Source organism: Notothenia rossii, assembly GCF_949606895.1.
Source record: "Notothenia rossii genome assembly, chromosome: 12".
NCBI classification, from domain to species: Eukaryota; Metazoa; Chordata; class Actinopteri; order Perciformes; family Nototheniidae; genus Notothenia; species Notothenia rossii.
In genome coordinates this window covers 16,862,255-16,871,732 of record NC_136911.1, presented here as the reverse complement: position 1 = coordinate 16,871,732, position 9,478 = coordinate 16,862,255, and positions in this window count along the sequence as shown.

Below are 9,478 nucleotides of genomic sequence, written 5' to 3'. Positions count from 1 at the left end.
ACTCTTTGAAAAATAATGATCTCCCTCAAGAAAAATCTTAAATGACTCTAACCACACTTCAGTCATAAAAGTCCATTGTTGGATGAATTCATAACAAACGCAACATAAGCAAACATATTTGCTGTGTGATCAAGTTACATTACATTTTATATTGCTATCAAACAACAAGGCTTATCCATGTCTGTGTGATCATCTCCACTGAAGTCAGTTTAATGATCTCCTCTGCTCTCTTTTTGTTGTGACCCGTCTGTCAAAATTCAATTAATTTGCCAGAGCTTATTCGTCTGTCAGTGCATGGCATTTTAATAAAGCTGAAGGGCTTTGATAAGACCTCGCTTTAATTGACGGGGACCAAGCGATAAAGCTGGCTTTATTTATTTCCTCTTTTTGTTTTTTCTCTTACAGTCGAGAATTCTCCAGTGCAAATTAGTCGGTGAAATGAGGATGTGCTCTTGAAGCCCTCCTGATATTGGTTTCAGCAAGTGCTCTTAGTTGAACTCCACTCTGGGAATAGGACAGTGGCAATCCCAGCGCTGGGACTTGCGTATGTTTCGTCTTTTCCAGGCAGGTATTCTGAGCTGACACGTCTCTTTTCCATCAAAGCAGCACATCTGGCCCTCCTGGAGCTGGACTCAAATGTCACCCACAGCCCCCTACAGAGTGATGCCAGCCCTGTGTCGGGTTACACCACCACATATTGAAGTGTTTGAGTGTCATTCTTGTGTTGCTGCCCACTGTGATGCCAATGGGATACTAACCTCCTCGGCGTCCCTTATAAGATAATATAACATTTACACATTTTGTCATGATTCAAACAGGTTTTCTTGTCCATTTTAAGCCAAGCTTCAGTTTTGATTCCTACTAGTGTCACAAAAGAAAGAACTGCACACAAACTACCGCCGAAGCCTTGTAATTATGTCGACCAATTACTGTGCCTCATTATTCTGAGAGCTAATCAGACGGCAACACATTTCTTGTGATTTCAGTCGCTTTCAAGGGGATGTTGCTTAAAATATAATTTGTTACTATATATGAAATTATTAGTTTGTGATTAGATGTGCAAGAAAACATTTTAAAGTGGAGCTAGTTTGACCTGCTTTATAATTAAAGGGGCCGTCTACAGGTTTTACAAATGAGGGCTAAGTTTACTACAGACTAAAAGTCAGGATTTCTTAGCCTCTGCTGCTTCAAATCTAATTACTGTTTTTGAAGCCCTCTCTTGAGACCTAGCTTTATTATGGGTTGCATCACTTTGAGTCTATCTTGCCTGAAACTGACAGATAAAGATTTTTATTTCACAGAACTTCTGTCAAAAAAAGGGAATATTCTCAATTCAGAATTGTCTAAAATATTTCATAACTATTTAATTCACTTTGAACTGTTGTGTTCTCAATTAAGGTTGGTAAATGCCCTGGGACAAAAATACACACAAGCCGCTTGATCCCCTCAATGTTTCATTCAACTCTGCACTCTGTCTTTCCTCCTGCCCATAGAGGCTTGATTGAGTAGTTCTGAGACTGGCCTTGACAGGTTAAGTAGGGCACGAGACGCGGCTCACTGCAGGTCTCGGCCCGCTGCTAGCTCACATTACCAGATACATCTGTTTGAAGACTTTTTTTAAAGGCCGATAAGTCAAGTTGTCACTGGCACTTTTCCCCAGGTAGAGTCTCATTTTGTACACAGAAGATCAAGGAGGACTTTGGGTTTGGCTGCAGCATTTGCAAATGGGTTACTTGTTCTTTCGTACCCAAATAGACTCTGGCGTGTCTGCATAATGACTGCCACATTTGAAGATTCATGATAATTCAACATATTATGAAATCCCACACAGGGATGTGGTTTTCCCCCCCAGGCTAATCGTCTAATCGTTTGATGCAGAGTGCTCTTGCCTTGTTTAGACATCTATTGAATAGAAAACTGTAATATGTTTTTATTTCCAAAGCAGATAACGCTGCAACCTGTATAATGCATGTGTTCATATCATTTAAATATTTGTGACTTTTTAGACTTTCTATGACTAGAGGCAGACTTTTTATTGGCGCCGTTTATTTTGTATAATAAATAGGCACAAGTCAAAAGATATTCAGCAAAGTTTTTTTAGCTCAAGATAATGAGGCATTTTATTCGATCAAGGAAATTAAATTATTTTCCCATGAAAGGAGAATATCTGACGTAGTACAGTTAAATGTATTTAATCTACATATCTCACTACATTTTGATCCTGCTGGTAAACCTATTTAATTGAGAAATAGTAACATTAAAGGTTGACAGTTTTTCTCTTCCGGTAGTAACATAAAAATGCAAACTCTGTACTCAAATACTGTCAGTACATGAGTTAGAAAATGTATTAACTAATAAAGCAAGGAGATTAATTCTGAGAGAAATAAAACCACCTGGAGGTGTAGTGGGAATTTAGACCGGAATAAATGTCCATGATAAATTCTCAAAAACAAACATATTGCCAATAATTTAACGTAAGTAGTGTAATGAGTAATTTCTGAAATCCCTACAAGAGCCAAAGCAGTAATAACTTTCTAACAATCTTGTGAGCTATCAAAGGCTTTCAGTTGGAGGCTCTTTGCCTCCATTTTTATTCCAAGTATCCAACTGAACCGATGACGTTGAATGAAGTTCATGTAGAAACTATTAATATTTATTAAAGCAGACTTTAGTGCAACATCCCCACCTAAAGCCAATGTTTTAAATGACTGAATTATAGATGTCAGACATATCTCCTGCCTGTCTGTCTCCCTCTAGCTTTCAGGGACGTGGATGTGCATCTAATAATCATGAGCGTAGGTTGAAGGTTGAGTCATTTTTTTCTCATTTATCTCTCCTATAAGGACTTTTCAGCTCATTGAAAGACAAGTGGACACATTCTAATGACATTTCTCATCCAATAGATTGATGGAACAGACAATGGCTTGTGTCTTAATTCCCTCCAAATCTTTAAGGATACTTGTTTATTTAAAAAAGAAACCTTGCATGTATTGACTAAATGTTTACCTCAGGGTGTTTCTAACATTAAAATCAATATGTTAGGGGTGTCCTATTTTCTTTATCAACTCATTTCTGCTAATGCCCTTATATTTTTTTTGCGTGATGTGGTTTCATGCATGAAAATAAATTGGGGAAATTGAACTTTTTCTGTTGTGATGAAGACTGCTGGCAATGAGAAAATGCAGTCCATGTTTATTCAACTCAGTCGGCTTCAAGTCAACAACAGTCCGACTCGTCTGATTATTTCTGTAAACTATTTAGCCCAAAAAACCAAGTCATTCAATAATGTGATCGCCACAAGCTTTGATTATTCAGAATTGATTATTGTTTTTATGTAAATAAGGGATTGTGTTATTCAAAATGTCTATTAGCATCTGGTTGAATTTCATATCCAGTATTCATTTCTTCTGGCAATTCTTAGACAAATCAATGGGTTTATATTTGGTGGTCACATTTATAATTGCATGTCCCTTGACACATGCTTTGGTGCACAAAATCCCCCAAATTAAAATGAAACATATAAATGAGATATTTGTTCTCCAAATCAACATGTATAAGCATTTTTTTTTAAGGGTCCGATCATGGTGAAGAAACAGGATATTAGCTGTGGTCTTCCATGTTAAAGCTGATGTTGTGTTGACCTGTCCATCCATCCCAACTTCCTTCCTCTGTGCTCAATAACAATGTCACAATACTTCCTGCTATAATCCCAGTGGACAACTGTACTACGTCACTGGAGGGTTTGCCACTTCACAGTAGGTATGACGTTTTCAGGCTCTTGCTGAAGCGACTGATGGACCCATCGGTGGGACAGTCGTAGTTGTTTTTTATTTCTGACGGTCACTTTTTCAAGAGAAAAAAAGGGGCAGGAATATTTATTTATCCTTTTGCTCTCTCCCTGCCCTTAGCCCTGCTATTGCAGTCAGTTCCCATGTAAGACCCTCCTCCCTAAAATAGAGCAGCAGAGCCCTTGAGAGCGGATGCTGAAGTGACGGCATGTCATCTCTGTCCCATATCAGTGACTCACTGAGGCCTGTGTGCCCCGGCCTGTCACCGGCCTGTCGCTCTCTCTTGCTGGGCCAGTTGGCGGCACGATGTCTCACCACCTCGGTGTTGTTAACGCCAGCTCATAACAACCTTCCCTGTATGCAGATTTTCACAAGAGAAAGCACCTCTAAAATACCGTTCTCTCAGAACAGCATCTCTTGAACAGAAGTGTTTAACTTCTGCATAAAACATAAAGACTGCAGCAACTCAAGGAAATGTGTTCATGCTAGTTACAATAGCTGGCTTGAGTCATTTTGACTGCTGGATGATTTGGTTTACAGCCACAGTGTACCCTTTATCCCTGAGGGTAGAGTAATTACAAATGTCCAAGAAATGGATTCCGCTAAACTGCCGGAAACAGTATGTCATTTCATTCGAGGAGGCATACTTACTGCCCGATTCGCAGGTTGTCAGGAGCGTAGGGAATGAGGAGGGATGTGACATATTTTTGGCTTTGGCATTAAGTAAAACCAAACCGAAGAGCTTTATGTGGCATGACATGTGCTGCGGGGCATCCGGTCCCCTATACAGAGCAAAAATGTATGATTGTAACTTGTGGGCTAATAAAACCCACAAGTTAGGGTGTGGGTGGCTGTATTTCTCTGTTACTAACTTATAATGATGCAAATGTTTAACAATACAGAGGGACACTATGTTATAGAGCCTCCGGGCTTTTGTGCAAAAGAGAACAAGTCAAATAAAGTCCATTGTATGATTAGTCTCCAGTATAGCTGAACTTTAAGACCCTTATTGACAAGACACAGAGACAGGAAGCAAATTTCCATTGTTAGGCGGAGGATACTCAACTATATTTACCCATCAAGCCTGATTAATCCAATCATCTAAATAAAATTCAAGACTGCCTCAAGGACTTAAAAACGTGGATGGCCTTAAAAAATGTTTATATTAAACACGGCCAAAACTGAAGTTATTGTACTCGGCCCAAAGAATCTACGAAACAAACTATCTAAAGATATATTAACTATGGCATTCATTTGGCCTCCAGTGAGACTGTAAGGAATCTTGGTGTTATATTTGATCAGGATTAATTTTTTAACGCCCACATAAAATCAATCTCAAGGACCGCCTTCTTCCATCTACGTAACATTGCAAAAATCAGGCATATCTTGCCTCAAAACGATGCAGAGAAACTAGTCCATGCATTTGTTACTTCAAGGCTGGATTATTGTAACTCTTTATTATCAGGGTGTACCAAGAAGTCAGTCAAGTCGCTTCAGCTGATTCAAAATGCTGCAGCACATGTACTAACTAGAGTTCGGAAAAGGGACCACATTACTCCTGTTCTGGCTGCCTTACACTGGCTCCCTATAGAACACAGGATAGCATTTAAAATTATTCTTCTCGCCTACAAAGCCCTTAATGGGCAGGCGCCATTTTACCTTATTAAAGAGCTCATTATACCCTACTGTCCAACTAGGGCATTGTGTTCCAAGAATGCACGGTTGTTGGTTGTTCCTAAATTCTCTACAAGTACAATGGGAGCCAGAGCCTTTTCTTATCAAGCTCCACTTTTGTGGAATCAGATTCCAGTTTGTGTTCGAGCGGCAGACAGCCTCTCCGTTTTTAAGAGTAGGCTTAAGACTTTCCTTTTTGATAAAGCTTATAGTTGATAAAATAATCTAATAAGAGTGCATTGACGTAGACACATTGTGCCTCTTCACCTATACATTTGAGTTCTTACTCTTTTTCCTTACTGATGGTATGTAATTTGGTTGTGTGTGTAGACGGTGGAAGCAGGGAGAGGCATATATGGGCCTTGATCCCTGCCGAGTCGACGCACAACTGTTGATTGGTGTCAGTACCAACACACTTTTAGGAGCAATGCGCTCATGGTATAGATGTGGCGCATACATCTTAATTCCTACTCTTTTCCCTAACCCTATCCTAAGGGAGTGAATGTACGTAGACACATTGTGCCTCTCCACCTCTGTTCCTTACTTCTTACTTGCTACCCTTTTCCCTCAACCTATCCTAAGGGAGTGCATGTACGTAGACAACGAGTGGGTCGTATTGTCATACTGATATTCTGTACAAACTGTGAAATCCACGGAGACAAATGTAACAGTTGTGATATTTGGCTATATAAATAAACATTGATTGATTGAGGTAGTTTTGACTTTATTTATTGTAGGGCTAGTAATGTGAGTCAGACTGAGGTCCCTTTGTTGTAACGCCAATGAAGTTAATTAGTTTGCTGTATGTGATGTGTTTTAAGCTTAAACATAAAAGACCAGGCACTCAAATTACAGAGGCGTATAACAGAGGAAACAGATTAGTGAGAGTTTGACTTCTCATGATCAATTAAACGTTTGCTATAAGTTAACATTTTGAAAACATGCATGTAAGACCCCTCATTCTGCCACCACAGGCTAGCTTTTCTGTTGCCTGAACTTTATAATGGGTCAGTTTCCATCACAAGCACTCAGCGTTAAAGGTGAAATTCATTAGTCTTTTGTTAAAACCTTCTAACCTCGTTCGATAAAGGTCTACGACAGGACTGACAGAATTAAAAAGATAAACTTTCCCGAATGTTAAAAGTATGTGAAAAGGGCGGTGGTTATTATGACAGCAGATGATATAAAATGTTGTGACTATATGTCATAATTATTCTAAAAGGGGTATATACATACTTCATGGCTATAATATACTTTTTTTTCTATTTCAGCCTTCTTTATATATTTTTAAAGTATATTTTCACTTTTCTAATTTAGGAATAAAGGAGAAAATGTACGATTTACTTAACATTTTAAAGCCCAGAATATGCATTAAGGTTTTTTAAAAACATCTTTGCTATTGAATATGTAAAAAAGTGCTCAAAAGGTAGTCTTTTCTCTCCGTCTGCCACAAATGTATAGTTAACACTTTTAAAAAGAAGTAAAATCAACAGCATGCAATAGGCTACTTTGTCGAGGGATATTTTCCACACATAACAAGAACAAGTACATTCTCAAAATCCCTATATGGGTTTTTCACAATATTTTACAGTTTGCTTAAAAAAGCCCTTTTGAATACAAAATCCACAGAGCTCTATATTATTTCCTTTTCATCACTTCTCCTGCAGTTAGCTCAATACAAACAATCAGAATACTAAGAGAGTCTCAGTCAATACTCAACAAAGGTTATCCATTGGATGCTTCAATGAAGCCCGATCCATACTGCTGTATGAGCAGCCTGTTTAAACAGTCGCCCTACTGCTGCCTTTGTTTACACAGGAATGTATTGAATTTAAGCTATTTTTATTCCTCTCAAATGTATTTGCATTTGTAACATTTGTGATTAAAAAATGACACACCACTTAATAAATGTACATAATGTATGTGTCATTGATCTCACCTCTGCTTCCCTGAGTCTTTGTATTCCTTCAAGGTGGGGTAGGTAAGTTTGAGAAACCGGCTCGAGATACAGTTTTTGTTATATTCCATGAAATGCTCTTGACATCCAGATAGCAATGAATATCTTAAATGCTTTGACAAAAAATCCGTTAAAAAAATGTCATCTGTGGAAGCCGTAGTACTGTAAAAAGCACGACCAATCATTTTAGCCGGCCCGGCTAAAATAACTGGATGGCCTACCTGCCTGTCAGCCTTCCATCTGTGCACAAACTTCTCTCGTGCCTCATTGGTCATGTGCGCGTTTGTGTGTGTTGGAGGAGGGGCTCTGTAAGGAAGTGGCAGATTTGTTCCGGCTGTGTATTTTCAAATTCTAGCGCACTCGAGCTGATTTCTCCAAAATTACCTACCTTACTTACCTAGGTCAAGGTTAAGAAAAATAGAGGTTAAGAAAAATAGAGGTTGTTATTGCTGTACTGCAATTGGTTGGAGCTTAGGCAATGCACCCCACTGGGACTGTGATTGATGGAAAACCCTCTGAATAACTAGGTAGCTGGCTCTAAGCGGCAGCGTACTGCTAGCACTGCAGCCTCCTTTAAACAAACACACATCTTAAACTCACAGATTTACTCTTTTTCACATTCTTCCAGTGCCACAATGACAGACAGATATCCTGTAAATATGGCATTGCACAAACAGTCTACACAAATGTGTGAAATAATCTAGGTGTAGCTTTACCTGCTTTTTATTTACACATTGTTGCATGTCAAGCATTCACTAGCCAGGTTTCAGTCCAAATGTAGGCACACTTTACTACATTTAAAAAGAAATGTACTAAAAACAATGGCAATCAAATGCTCTTAATGTGCTTGAGAGGCGAAGGACCCATTGTCATGTTAAACCCTGCGTCATACTACGCTTTGTTTTTAACTCCACTGACCTTTGATAGGTAGAGACAGGGGAGTGACATTCTCCAACTCAAAGGGCCTTGTTCCAGAAACTAGTGATGATTCATGAACCGCAGAACAATTCACTGAGTATAAGACAATCGTGGCTTTTACGTTATCTGTGAAATTCTTTGCAACTTATTTCACAGAAGCCAAAAGCTAAAGGAGTTATCGGTAGCCTATAGGTGTGACCAAGCAGAGAAAAATCATTTAAATATATATATAAAAAATAATAAAACAGCTATGTAAACCAATAATAGTTAAATTATCAAAATCCAAAAGAAAAAAACACTCTAGAGGATCACACATAAATACAGTTTTAGCCTGTAGTTCTAATTGCTCTAATGCCATTTCACAAAGGGATTCTTGGCTGCAGTCTGGAATAAACAGCAGCCTTTGGCATTTTTTTCATTAGCATAGATTCATTTTTCTCCACAAGAATTCAAAACTTCCATAATTATTTTCACTCCTCTGACTGTGGAGTACCCATCGGCAGTGCATCTGATGTGATGCAACATGACCCATTGCAGATCATATTTTCCAAAAGCTTTCCGAGCAAAACAATAACACATGTCCAATACAAAGTGAGCAAAAAGGGGTATTGGTATTTACTGAGGAATAGCAGGGTTTTACCTTTTAAAGGTTTCCCATTCACAAATCCACCTACTACTATAGCAGCTACTCTACGTCTGTGTTGACGGTTATAAATGCATAAAACAGATACAAGTAAAGAAATGAGAGCTGTCATGAATCTCTGTGTAACAAAGCCAAAAGATTTGTATATCTTGCGCTAAGTGATTTCCTGCTGCTGCCATCCACCTGTCAACCATTTTGACACCTTAGCTACTATCATCCCTCACCGTATCTCCTTCAGTAGCTGTTTTGGACTGGCTGCTCAAGTTTGAATGTTCAAACAGTCCTTTCTCTTTCTCCTTGACACCTTTTCACTGACTCACTGACACATGCTGCTTGCTGACAGACAGATCTTTACATGAGAGACATGAGGTATCCTGTGAATGAATATGGATGGGGCCTTCCATCTGTCCATCTTCCATTAGGCCTCAAATGCCGACACTGAATGCTGAAGGGAAGCAGGGAAAAGGTTGGAAAGAATCAGAAAATGGGCTTGATGGG